General features: G+C 39.0%; 1 protein-coding gene across 4 annotated transcripts in view; it reads right to left on the bottom strand.

Annotated features, from left to right (window-relative positions):
* NINJ2 (ninjurin 2) overlaps positions 1 to 14103 on the bottom strand; it is a 190041-nt gene that overhangs the window by 152678 nt on the left and 23260 nt on the right. Inside the window, exon 4 of one of the 4 annotated variants that reach the window (XM_049882150.1) lies at positions 11698 to 13452. The exons of 2 other annotated variants lie outside the window; for them this stretch is intronic. The gene's annotated coding sequence lies outside the window, so the exon portion shown is untranslated. Of the gene's footprint in view, positions 1 to 5922; positions 5988 to 11697; positions 13453 to 14103 lie in introns of those variants that run through there. One more of the 4 variants, XM_049882152.1, reaches the window with a different exon arrangement.

The raw sequence follows: 14103 nt of genomic DNA, 5'->3' as shown, positions 1-14103 counted from the left end.
TCATGCTGCATCAGCAAATGAAAGTCCTGAAGGTTTTGCTCTATTCATGTCATTACGATCTACTCTACTTTGAAGTGGCAGCTCTTCCCTAGTCGTGTTTTGAGTGCCTTTCAACCTGAGGGACCCATCTTCCAGACAATGTTCTGCTGCTATCCATAAGGCTTTCATTGGCCAATTTTTGCAGGAGTAGATCACCAAGTTCTTCTTCCTAGTCTGTCTTAGTCTGGAAGCTCCACTGAAACCTGTCCACCATGGGTGACCCTGGTGATATTTGAAATACTGGTGGTATAGTTTCCAGCATCACAGCAACATGCAAGCCACCACAGTATGATAAACTGACAGATAATTGGCATTTATGATATGTGAAGTATATCTCAATTTAGAAAATAAGTCAAGTACCTTGCCTAAGGTTATAATATATGGCCATAAGATCATAATATATAGTGAGGGCCAGATATATAATTTGCAGGCCCCAGTACAAAATGAAATGTGGGGTCCTTTGTTTAAATATTATGAAGAATTTCAAGACGGTGACAGCAGAGCATTAAACCAAGTGGAAAACCCTGTGCAATCAATCACAGGGCCATGAAGCCAGCAGTGTACATGGTGCAGGTGAAACAGACATAGATCTCAGGCCTCCTGGCTCCAATCAAATATGTGGATGTCTCAAGCAGATCAGTGATTCTCAAACTGGGACACACAAATTCCTGGGGTTCATCTGATATATTTTTGTGGGTTTTTTTTTTTTTTTACTTTACTTTACTTTACTCTCATCACTCAATTTTGAGCAATACTGGGACATCTCTCCTATCAAAAGTCAGTGCCCCCTTATCCACTGCTGGTGGGAATGTAAAATGGTACAGCTATTGTAGAAAACATTTTTGCAGTTTCTCAAAAAGTTGAACATATCGTCTTATACCATATACAAAAACAAATTCAAAATGGATTATAGACCTAAATGTGCAAACTGAAACCATAAAATTCTTAGAGGAAAATGCAGGGGCAATGTTGTCGGGCCTAGCTTTTAACAATGGAATATCTAATATAATAACAAAAGCACAATCAACAGAAGACAAAATAGATAAGTGGGACCTCATAAAAATTAAAAACTTTCGTTCATCAAAAGACTTTACCAAAAAAGTGAAAAGATAAGCTACCGACTGGAAGAATATCTTGGAAATCACACATTCGATAAGAATTTAGTAACTAAAATACAACTAAAACTTCAACAACTTACCACAAAATGACCAACAACCCAATCATAAAATGGGCAAAAGACTTGAATAAACATTTCATGAAAGGGGACATTCAAATGACCACCATATGTATGAAAAGATACTCAATGTCATTAGCCATCAGAGATATGCATTTCAAAACCACAAGGAGATACCATTTCACTCCCACTAGGATGGCTAAGATAAAAATAATAATAATAATAGCAAATAATGGTGAAGGCCATGCTCATATATATGTAGACTAAACACTGTGAAAACGACAATTCTACCCAAAGCAATCTACAAATACAAAGCAATCCTGATCCAAATACCAAAAGCATCCTTTAACGAGAAGGAAAAACTAACCATTAACTTTATACGAAAAGGAAAGAGATCTCAGAACCTACTATACAGGTACAGTAGTCAAAACAGCCTGCTTCTGGCACAACGACAGACAATGACCAATGGAACAGAATCAAGAACCCAGATGTAAATCCATCTATCCACGGCCACTTCATCTTTGACAAAGGCCCAAAGTCCATTAAATGGGGGAACGGTAGTCTTTTTAACAAATGGTGCTGGCAAAACAGGATGTCCATCTGTAAAAAAATGAAACAGGATCCATAAAACTGATTCAAAAGAGATCAAAGACCTAAATATAAAACCAAATACTATAAAGATCTGGAATTAAAAATAGGGTCAATACTAGGGGCCCTAATATATGGCATAAACAGGACATAAACCATAACTAACAATACATAAACAACAGAAGATAAGCTAGATAACTGGGATTTTCGGAAAATTAAATGCTTATGCCCATCAAAAGAATTTACCAAAAGTGTAAAAAGAGAACCTACAGGTTGGGAAAAAATGTTTGGCTGTGACATATCCCACAAAGGTCTGATTTCTAAAATTTATCAGAAAATCCAATACCTCTACAACAAAAAGGCAAGTAATCCAATTAAAATATGGGCAAAGGATATGAACAGACACTTCACTAAAGAAGACATTCAGGCAGCTAACAGACACACAAGGAAACACTCACAATCACTAACCATTGCTGTTGTTAGGTGCCTTGAGTCAATTCTGACTCATAGTGACCGTATGTACAACAAAATGAAACACTGCCCAGTCCTTGTTTCTAAGAAGCATTCTGGCTGTACCACTTCCAAGACAGATTTGCTCATTCTTTTGGCAGTCCATGGTATATTCAACATTCTTCACCTACATCGTAACTCAAAGGTGTCAATTCTTCTTCAGTCTTCCTTATTCATTGCCCAGCTTTCACAGGCATATGAGGCGATAGAAAACATCATGGCTTGGGTCAGGGTCACCTTAGTCCTCAAAGTGACATCATTGGTTTTCAACAATGTAAAAGGTCTTCTGCAGCAGATTTGCCCAATGCAGTGTGTCATTTGACTTCCTGACTGCTGCTTCCATGAGCGTTGATTGTGGATCCAAGTAAAATGAAATCCTTGACAACTTCAACTTTTCTGTGTTTATCAATGATGTTGCTTATTTGGTTCAGTTGTGAAGTTTTCTGTTTTCTTTATGTTGAGGTGTAATCCACACTGAAGGCTGTAGTCTCTTTGATCTTTATCATTATCAGTAAGTGCTTCAATTCCTCTCCACTTTCAGCAAGCAAGGCTGTGTCATCTGCATAATGCAGGTTGTTAATGAGTCTTCCTCCAAGCCTGATGCCAGGTTCTTCTTCATACAGTTCAGCTTCTTGGATTACCTGCTGAGCATATAGACTGAATAAGTATGGTGAAAGGATACGACCCTTACACACGCCTTTCCTGACTTTAAACCACGCGGTATACCCTTGTTCTGTTCGAATGACTGCCTCTTGATCTATGCACAGGTTCCTTGTGAGCACAATTAAGTGTTCAGGAATTCCCATTCTTCACAATATTATTTATAATTTGTTATGATTCACACAGCTGAATGCCTTCATGTAGTTAATAAAACACAGATAAACATCTTTCTCATATTCTCTTCTCTTAGCCAGGATCCATCTGACATCAGGAATGATATTTCTCATTCCATTTACGTTGTTGAAAAAATGCATTTGCAATGAAGAAATTGTTGGTCTTGCAAAATTCTATCATATGGTCTGTGGCATCGTTTCTGTTTCCAGCTTTCAAATTCCAATTACCAGTAATTATCATTGCATCCTGATTGCATGTTCAATCAATTTCAGACTGCAGGAGTTGGTAAAAGTCTTCAATTTCTTCATTTTTGGCCTTAGTGGTTGGTGCATAAATTTGAATAACAGATGCAATAACTTGTCTTTCTTGTAGGCATATGGGTATTATCCTACCGCTAACAGCACTGTACTTCAGGACAGACCTTGAAATGTTCTTTCTGACAATGAACATAACACCATTCCTCTTCAATTTGTCATTCTCGGTACAGACATATCCTTGTGTGATTCAAAATGGCCAATACCTGTCTATTTCAGCTCACTAATGCCTAGGATGGGGTCCTGGCAGTGCAGTGGTTAAGCATTTGGCTGCTAACCAAAAGGTCAGCAGTTTGAATTCACTTCATGGATGAACCTTGAGAACACCATACTGAGTAAAATAAGTCAGTTGCAAAAAGTCTAATACTGTATGATCTCACTTATATGAAATAAGCAAAAATACAGACACCAAAATTATTAGTGGTCACCAGAAGTGAGAGGGACGGGCGAAGAGGAAGTTTTTTTGTTAGGTGTCACTGAGTTTATGTTACTGGTGGTGGAATGATTTGGAAAAGGATAGTGAGAATGGTTACACAACTTGAAGAATGTATTCAATGCCACTGTCACTGAATTGTATATGTAGAAATTGTTGAGATGATGCATGTTTTGTTAAGCCTATTATAACCAATCTAATAATAAAAATTGAAAGTCAGTGCCTCCACACAGGAGCAGATTCAGGTTTTATGAGGCCTGGAGCCTCTGTAATTTGGCTGTCCCCTTTAAGAAAAAGAACACAAAATTACAAAGAAAAATTTGGTCTTGACACAGAAAACACAGGGTGGAAAGGAGAAGCGTGCTGTCACACTACAGGGAGAGCAACTAGGGTCACATAACAACGTGTGTATAAATTTTTGTATGAGAAACTAACTTGAACTGTAAACTTTCACTTAAAGCACAATAAAAGAAAAGAAAAAAAAAAAAATTGCTCCTGAAAGGAGCCCTTGCAAGTGAGGAGCCCTGAAACTTCAGCTTCAATAGTTTCATGATAAAATCTTCTCTTCCTGCACCTGGGTCAAAAACGGCATCTCCTCTGAACTTCTCTAGGACTTTGCTCTTTTGGTAAGCCCTCCCTTTCCTACATGATTAATCTCGCTCCATCAATTATCATTCTCATATTCAAACTAAAAAGCTCTAATAACATGTCTTTACCACCCCACCCACTTTGATTCATCATCTCTAAGTACCTTCCTTTTCTCTAACCTCCTTGAAAGACTTAAGTCTTCTTATCCTGCTTCTTCACCAAGAGTGTCCATTCACTCTTCATTCTGTTACTATCTTCTGTTCTTACCCCTCCACTGAAAAATTGCTTTTGTCATGTTTATCTACAACACATGGCTTGCTTGTTGCTTGAACCCATGAGTTCTGTCTGACCTCCCAGCAGAATTTGTCAAAGCTGGCAACTCTCTCTTTCTTTAAGCTCTTTGGTGCTGTTGTTGGATGCTATCGAATCAATTCCAATGCATAGCAACCCCATGTGACAGATTAGAACTGACCCATAGGGTTTTCTAGGCTGTAATCTATACATTAGCAGATGTCCATGTGTTCTTCTGCAGAGCTGATGAGTGGGTTTGAACAGCCGACCTTTCAGTCAGCAGCTGAGCACTTAACCACTGAGCCACCAGGGCTGCTTTCAAGTTCCTTACTTGGCTTCAATGACACCACAGTCTCAAGTTTTCCTCTTAGGTCTCTGATTGTTCCCTTTGCTTTTCTTTGCAGGCCCCTCATCTTCTACCCAAACTCTAACAGTACTTACGATATGTGAATTAACTAACCTAAACAGTGCCTAGTCTTTGGGCCCCCTTCTCTATCTACACTCTCTCCTTAACACCGTGACTTTAAATACCACTTATATGCAGAGAATCAAAACATTTCTCATTCTGATCTGGCTTAAACCTCTTCTCTGAGCTCCAATCTCAGATCACTACCAGACAGATTGTATTTTCCACCAGGATGTCTCCAGTTATCTCAAACTTAATAAGTCCAAAACTGGGCTTGGGATTCTCTCCACCACCCCAAAGCCAATTCTTCTCTTGTTTTACTCATTTCAAAAAATATCATCATATAACCTTTTCCCAAAGCCAGAAATGTGGGAATCATCCTTAATTCATCAGCAGATCCTATAGAACCAACCCAGCCCAACTAGTCCATCATATCTAAACTCCAGCAATACAGTCCTCACTGGTCTTCTCACTTACTCTGTCATTTCTCCTCCCATCCATTTTTCGTGAAGCAGCCAGGCAGTAGCATTCCATAGAAATATAATGCAGGCCACATATATAATTTTAAATTTTCTAGCAGCCACATTAAAACACTAAGTAGAAATGGGTGAAATTAATTTTAATAGTATGTCTTATATAACCCAATATATCCAAAATATTGAACATGTAATAAATATAAATTATTAATGAGACATCCTATATTTTTTGTACTACATCTTTGAAATCTGATTATATTTATACTTACGGTGTATCTCAATTAAGACTTGCCACATTCCAAGTGCTCAATAGTCACATGTGAGTAATGGTTACCGTATTCTGCAGAGCCCGAGTGATCTTTCAAAAAAAGTAAGTTGGGTTAGGTCATCACCTGCTTAAAACTTTTCAGTGGCTTCATGGTGTACTTGGAACAAAACCTAACCTCCTTAACAAGAACTACAAGCTACAAGCAGATCCATGATCTAGCCTTATCTTACAACATCTTCTTGAGCCCTTTTTCTTTTTGTTCACTGAGCTACAGCCATCTTGGCCTCTTTTCACATCAAGCCTCTAAGAACACATCAAGTTTCTGTCTCTATATATGTCATGGCAAGCTCTTTGCTATTCTCAAATTTCAGCTTAAATATTATCTCCTCGACAGGCCTTCCCTGCCTATATCTAAGAAGACCTGTCTATGTTATTATTTATCACACTATTCTGTTTATTACCTTCATAATTCTTTTCTCAGTGTGTAATTATATATTTATTTATCTATCAGTTCATTGTCTGTCTCTCCCATTAGGCCGTAAGTTTCATGAAGGCAGGGATTATCTCCAGTATTGCATACTGACCTGGTGCTTACTGGCACTCAGTAAATATCTGTTGAATAAATGAATGTCTGAGGCCTCTTTCTCAACTAGGAAATGAATGGATTTCAGTAGAGCTATGCATTAAATTACAATCCAAAAAATATACAATAAAATAAATACATCATGGCTAGAGGAGATTCTTTCTCTTTAACTGTGGAAAGTTTTGAAAGTAGGCAAAGCTGGATTTGGTTTGTTCTTATATTTCTTTTTGAAGAAATATTATTCATTCTGCAAATAAGGCAATTTCCTTGAAAAAGTTTTATTAAGGGGAGTGACACCTCTGGGAATTCCCAAATTTTAATAAATTGGTTCCACAAAAGTTAAAGTCTATCTCTGTAAGACAGAACCAGATTATTCCAGAAGCCTCTGTGGCTTTGGGGAAATGTAGTTGGAAGATGAATAAATGTTATTGATTATGCCAACCTAGAGTGATTACTAATAAATTCACTCATTTATTCAACAAATATTTATTAGTGCCTTTAAAACAAGGACTGTTCTAGGCCCTGGGCATACAGTAGTAAACAAAACAGATGAAAAAAAAAAAAACCCTGCCTTCAAGAAGTTTACCTTCTAGTCTGGGGAAACAGATAATAAGAAACTAAATAAAGCACAAAGCTTGCTATATGGTGATAAGTTCTAGGAAGAAAAATAAAGCCAGGTATAGGGGTAGGGAATATAGGGCTTACAATTTTAGATAGGGTAACCAGAAAAAGCCCCTGGTCACTGAGAAGGTAACATTTACATAAAGAGCTGAAGGAGGTGAGAGAGCACGAAGGAGGTGAGAGAGCACACCACAAGACTATCTGAGGTGAGTGTTCCATGCATTGAGGGCATAGCAAGGAGAGTGAATGACAAAGAGAGAAGTTGAATATGAGGTCACAGATGCTGGGGGTTGGTGGACAGATCATGTAGAACCTGAAGTAGGCCATGGTAAGGGCTTTGGTTTTTACTTTGAGTGAGGTGAAACGCTTCCGCTACAAGCAGACGAGTAGCATGGTCTGACTTACTTTTTTGGGGGTGAAAATATACACAACAAAACTTATACCACTTCGACAATTTCTACACTTACAATTCAGTGACATTGGTTACATTCTTCAAGTTGTACCACCTTTCTTGACAACCTTTTCCAAACTATTTCACCATCATTAACACAAACTCACTGCCCCTCAAGCTTCTCATCTATCTTTTTGAGTTGCTATTGTCAATTTGATCACATATAGATAGTTCTTTAAAAAAAGTATAATGCTTAATGCAGATATCCTTTTCTAATTAGGCTAAACCATTACTAAAGATGACTTCAGGGGATAGTTTCGGTTCTAGGCTCGGCCTGATTTACATTTTAGTATGATCACTTTCACATATTTGCTGAATGTGAATGAATGAATGAAAATAAGGTCAAGGAAGAAAATAGGAGAACTAGCAAGACCTTACTTAACCTGGGAACCAGTAAACAACATTAGAAATGACCTCCTAAAGAGAAGTTTAATTCCCAGTTTATTTTCTCACTATATTTAAGACATAAAGACCCATTTAAAGTGCCTCTGTTGGTGTTGCTGATCTCTCTGTAGGGTTACATCTCTTCAGGAGAGGCAGAGAAGACACTTGAGCTCATGAGAGAAAAGCAGCTGGTTGCTGGTGAGACTGGAGGAGGACTTGAAGCAGCTCCTTTGTCAGTAGAAACCTGACCCTTCTTGGTTTAGTCAGACAATGACAGCCTTGGCTGGGGAATGTTAGGGAAACCTGCCAAGTTTACAGTCTGCTTCTCTCGGCCTCGACAACCTTTGAGAGAGGAGCGTATCTTTTGAATTTGCAGAAATGAGACAGAGCAGAGAACTAACATTTCTCATTAGTACAACATGCAGACTGTGTCAAAATGTGTTGCTGAATCTATTTTGTTCTACCGTGAGAAAGCAAGACTCACTCATAAACAGAAGATATAATTGTGGGATTTCGGACATAAGAAACTCCAAAATGGACCCTGTAAATAAGTTTATCTCTGCTAATTATTGTTTACCCTTGAAGTATTCTTTTTTTTAGAATGAAAACAAATTTTTTTCCTGGTCATAGAAAACAATACATGGTTAAAAACTCAAACAGTATAAAAGGGTATACGATGCAAAGTAAGTCTCTCAATAATATTAACATGTAAAGTCTCCCTAAATATATTTGACCACATCCCAATAAAAAATGCTGTCAGGATTTTCTTAGAACTAGACAAGGCAATGCTCAAGTTAACACTGAAAAGCAAATGTGCAAAAACAGTGACAGAAATTCTGAAAAAGAAAAATAACCAGGGAAGATTAGCCCTAGAAGATTAAAATATATTATAAAACTACTATGATTAAAACTTTGGTAGTAGAACAGGGACAGGCAGACAGATTAGTGGCATAAAATAGTGCCTAGAAATAGATCCAAATATACATGGGAATTGAGTATAAGACAAAGGTAGTATTTCAAGACTTTTGGGAAAAAGATTATTAATGGAGTTGGAACATTTAGCTTACTATCTAGGGTGAAAAAAATTAGATCCCTATCTTGTTCCTTATACCAAAACAAATTCCAGATGGGTCAAATATTTAGATGTTAAAAATAAAACCATAAAAGTAATGGAAAAGAATCTTTGGTAACTAAAACCTTTCTAAGCAAGATACAAAGTTGAGAAGCCACAATAAAAGAAATTCTAAATTTAACTACATAGCAATTTAAAACTTCTGCATACACAAAACGACAAATATTGTATGAGACCACTATTATAAGAACTCAAGAAAAAGGTTTAAACACAGAAGAAAACATTATTTGATGATTACGAGGGTGGGGAGGGAGGGAGAGAAGCATTTACTAACTAGATAAAAAAAAAAAAAAAAAGATAGTAGCCAAGAATCATCTTTGGTGAAGGGAAGAACAACACACAATACAACAGAAGTCAGCACAACTGGACTAAAGCAAAAGTAAACAAGTTTCCTGAACAAAACCAAACACTTTGAGGGATAGAGTAGCTTGGGATGGGCCTGGTGGGGACCATGGTTTTGGAGGACATCTATGCCAATTGGCATAACAAAGTTTACTAAGAAAATGTTTTGCATCCCACTTTGGTGAGTGGCGTCTGCGGTCTTAAAACCTTGTAAGTGGCCATTGAAGATGCATCAGTTGGTCCCAACCCACTTGGAGCAAAGGAGAATGAACAACACCAAAGACACAAGGAAAATATTAGCCCAAGAGAAAAAAGGGCCACGTAAACCAGAGACTCCTTCAACCTGAGACAGAAGAACTAGATGGTGCCTGGCTATCATCAATGACTGCCCTGACAGGTAACAAAATAAACAGTCCTGATGGGAGCAGAAGAAAAGCATGGAGCAGAACTCACATTCGTGTAAAAACATCAGGCTTAATGCCTGACTGAGACTGGAGGAACCCCTGAAGCTATGGCCCGTGGACGCTCTGTTAACCCAGAACTAAAACCATTTCCAAAGCCCACTCTTTAGACAAAGATTAGACTGGACTATAAAACAAAAAATAATACACATGAGGAGTGTGTTTCTTAGTTCAATCAGATACAGGAGACCAAGTGGGCAGCTCCTGTCCACAGGCAGGATGAGAAGGCAGGAGGGGAGAGGAACTGGTTGAATGGACACAAAAAACCCGGGTAGAAAGGGTGAGTGTGCTATCACATTATAGGGATTGCAATTAAAGGCACATAACAATATGTGTATAAATTTTTGTATAATTAATTTGTGCTATAAACTTTCACCTAAAGCACAATTTAAAAAAAAAACTGCACAGAAACGAAAACAAATAATAATAACAATAAAAACTCCACAAAAAGTCAAAAGACAAATAATAAGCTGGGAAAAAAATTGACACCCAAAGGGCTAATTTTCTTAATTAAAAAAAAAAAGAGCCCAAGATGACCAGGTCTGTCTTCTTTCCTTCCTCTATCCCTTCCTTCCTTCTTCATGCGGGCTCTCTCTTTCTTTCTTGCTCTCTCTCCTTTCTTCTTTTCATTCTTTCACTAAGAGCTGGAAATCCAAATTTTTATGTGATATCCCCTGACAGTTTCATGTTGAAAACTAATTTAAGTTTTAAACACTGTGCAGGTCAACACAGTGTGGGGCTCCTAGTTTAGGATCTCTGGTCTAGACTAACACGACAGGGGGCCTTCCCTTCAGCAGGTCAAGAGATGCAGAATGAAGATTTCTTTTTAGTTGTCCAGAATCATATACACATGTGTGCGCACACACATACACAACTAATATGACTCTCAAATACAGTTATTATGGAAGGATCTATATTATGGAGGAAAATCACTTCCCCATATGCAACAGAATATTTACTGACCCCTTGCCTGCCCACATGGGAACAGAGTTTTATGTTTTTTGTGCAAAGCTGTGTCAGTCACTTCCTTTACTCTTCACCTTACATGGTAATACAAGACCAAGACGTCTACCTGTACAAGAAACAGGAGCCTTTATAGAGCTGTCCGTTGATTGATGGCTACACTACGAACCTGAAGTAGCTTAAAAATAACGCCCCTCTCTGTGTTTTAAGCCAAATCACATCTCCAGAAGGTAAAGAGGAAATAAGACAATTTATGATCCACTTGTACAAGAATCTTCTTCTACGAGTTAAACGTAAAATGAGGATGGGGTAATAAGCCTGTCTATGGAGGTGTTTGGAAACCCTGGTGGTGTAGTAGTTAAAGTCTACTACAGCTGCTAACCAGGTGCTCCTTGAAAACTCTATGGGGCAGCTCTACTCTGTCCTATAGGGTCGCTATGAGTCAGAATTGCCTCAACAGCAACAGGTTTTTTTTTTTTTTTGGTTTTATGGAGGTGCTTATTAAAAATTCATAATTTTGAATTTTAACTACAGTTAATTTTGTGTGGTGGGGTTTGAATCATGGCTATCCAATATGTGTCAGTGCAGAACTGTGCTCCATAGGGTTTTCTTTTTTTTAATAATAATTTTTATTGAGCTTTAAGTGAATGTTTACAAATCAAGTCAGTCTGTCACATATAAGCTTATATACACCTTACTCCTTCCTCCCACTTACTCTCCCCCTAATGAGTCAGCCCTTCCAGTCTCTCCTTTCGTGACAATTTTGCCAGTTTCTAACCCTCTCTACCCTCCTATCTCCCCTCCAGACAGGAGATGCCAACACAGTCTCAAGTGTTCACCTGATACAAGTAGCTCACTCTTCATCAGCATCTCTCTCCTACCCATTGTCCAGTCCCTTCCATGTCTGATGAGTTGTCTTCGGGGATGGTTCCTGTCCTGGGTCAACAGAAGGTTTGGGGACCATGACCACCAGGATTCTTCTAGTCTCAGTCAGACCATTAAGTCTGGTCTTTTTATGAGAATTTGGGGTCTGCATCCCACTGTTCTCCTGCTCCCTCAGGGGTTCTCTGTTGTGCTCCCTGTCAGGGCAGTCATCGGTTGTGGCTGGGCACCATCTAGTTCTTCTGATCTCAGGATGATGTAAGTCTCTGGTTCATGTGGCCCTTTCTGTCTCTTGGGCTCATAGTTAACGTGTGACCTTGGTGTTCTTCATTCTCCTTTGATCCAGGTGGGTTGAGACCAATTGATGCATCTTAGATGGCCGCTTGTTAGCATTTAGGACCCCAGACGCCACATTTCAAAGTGGGATGCAGAATGTTTTCATAATAGAATTATTTTGCCAATTGACTTAGAAGTCCCTCCATAGGGTTTTCAATGGCTGATTTTCAGAAGTAGATTGCCAGGCTTTTCTTTGGAGGTGCCTCTGGGTACACTCTTTCGATTAGCAGCTAAGTGCAGCTAATGGTGTGCACCAACCAAGGAACACCTCTTACATATTGTAGGCAGACAGAATGCAGCAAATACTTGTTAGTTGCATTTATTAATCAATTAATCAATGACACAACAAGAATGTTGGGCAACTGTTAGGAGATCATCCCAGTTTCAGATATATCACCCGATGTACAGGATTAGGACAGCCAAGATTATAAGGCAAGGGTTAGATCTGCCTCCAGGCTACGATTAAGCCAATTCTACCAAGACTAACATTAAAATTAAGACACAGCTTTACAATTCCATGCAGACAAAGCAGAGACTGACACATTCAATAATTAAATTGTGTAACTCTTTGAGCCTTGATGATGGGGGAGGGCAGAGGGGGACAGATATATGTACCTTGTAGGCTATAAGGTGTTAATGAGATAATGCACTCAGTACAGTGCTTGGCACATAGTAGAAACTCAACTTGTATCAGTGCTACCTTCTACTCTACCCTCATTCCCTACTTTACAGTTAAACTGAAAGAAGGCACAAAGCCAAGAGGAAAGATGAATCGCCAACAGCTGGCAATAAGAGAGGTTAGTCAAATTCTACAGGGTTAAGTGGTCGTGAATCAGGGGTGTCAAGGCCCACTCCCAAGATTTAAAAGAGCAGCTTTTAGGCTTGCAGGAAAAGTTAATCAAGAAAAGGATAAGCGGGAGGCCTAGTGGAAGAAAGAGGAAGTAGTTATCCTTAGCAGAGGGTGAAACTGGTTCTTGGGATTTCTCCAGTGTAATGACTGGCTATTTTGTCGGCCAGGATTGGATTAGCCCAAGGGCATTCAGGGATTTATGGATCTCACTGGGTCATCTGCATTTCACTGTGGAATAGCAAGATGAATTGCAGGCACCTGCCAGTCTGGTCATCCCACTAAATGTAACCAACCCAAGAAAGTTCCTCATTTCAGAAACTGCCTTTATGAAGTTTGCCCATCTGTCTGGAAAAAGGCAGTAAAGAAATTCAATCTTAACGAAGCTGGACATTTGTGCTAAGAATCTGGGAGGTCACTTAAGAGATATTTCAACAACCTACATCTTTTTGTGTAGAGCTGGAACAGACATCTGGAGGGAGATATGCATACAGGGATTTTCTGCGGAGAGTACTCTTAGGAACAACAGCTGTAAGGGAGGGAAGCAGAAATGGAAAGGGGGAGAAGTTGAAATGCAATGCCTCACTGCAATCGAGGCCTCAGCTGAGCTTATGAGGAGCTTGATGGCAGTGCAAAGTTGTCAAGAACTGAGGCAAGGTGTGGACCTTTGTATCCTCAATTGGCCAGTCATTGGATGCTGGCTGCCCCAGGGAGGGGGCATAACCTGGGTAAGACAGCTTCCTTGCTGAGGGCAATTCTGGAGAGGAACTCAGCTGTGATCCACAAACAGCTAGCACTGCAGCTGGGAATCTGAACGGTGTGCCACAACATCCACTACAACCTGGTGTGCAGCTGAGACTCATGTTTAAAGTTCAAAATCTAGGGGAAATTTTGCTGTACCATGATTTTCGGAGAGTAATTTTGGAGTAAAAAAAGAAGATAATCTTACCTAGGAGTTGAGATTTGGAAAGTAGTGTAAAAGGGACAAAACTGGCCATTTTTTGTACTGAAGACGGGTAGAGCAAGGCCTGGATGACCCTCAGAGTACAATCCAGCCATATCTGTGGCTAATGGAGAAATCTGTGCATTTCTTTTTGCCAGTAGAGATTAGGAATGTAGAATAAAAGGCCTGCAAACTTAACCTAGTACCCTGGAATCATAAAAAATACCAAGAATAGGC

This window comes from Elephas maximus, chromosome 4 (assembly GCF_024166365.1).
Source record: "Elephas maximus indicus isolate mEleMax1 chromosome 4, mEleMax1 primary haplotype, whole genome shotgun sequence".
Classification (NCBI taxonomy): Eukaryota; Metazoa; Chordata; class Mammalia; order Proboscidea; family Elephantidae; genus Elephas; species Elephas maximus.
The sequence above is the reverse complement of the archived record's forward strand: the minus strand, read 5'-3'. Positions and strand labels throughout refer to the sequence as shown.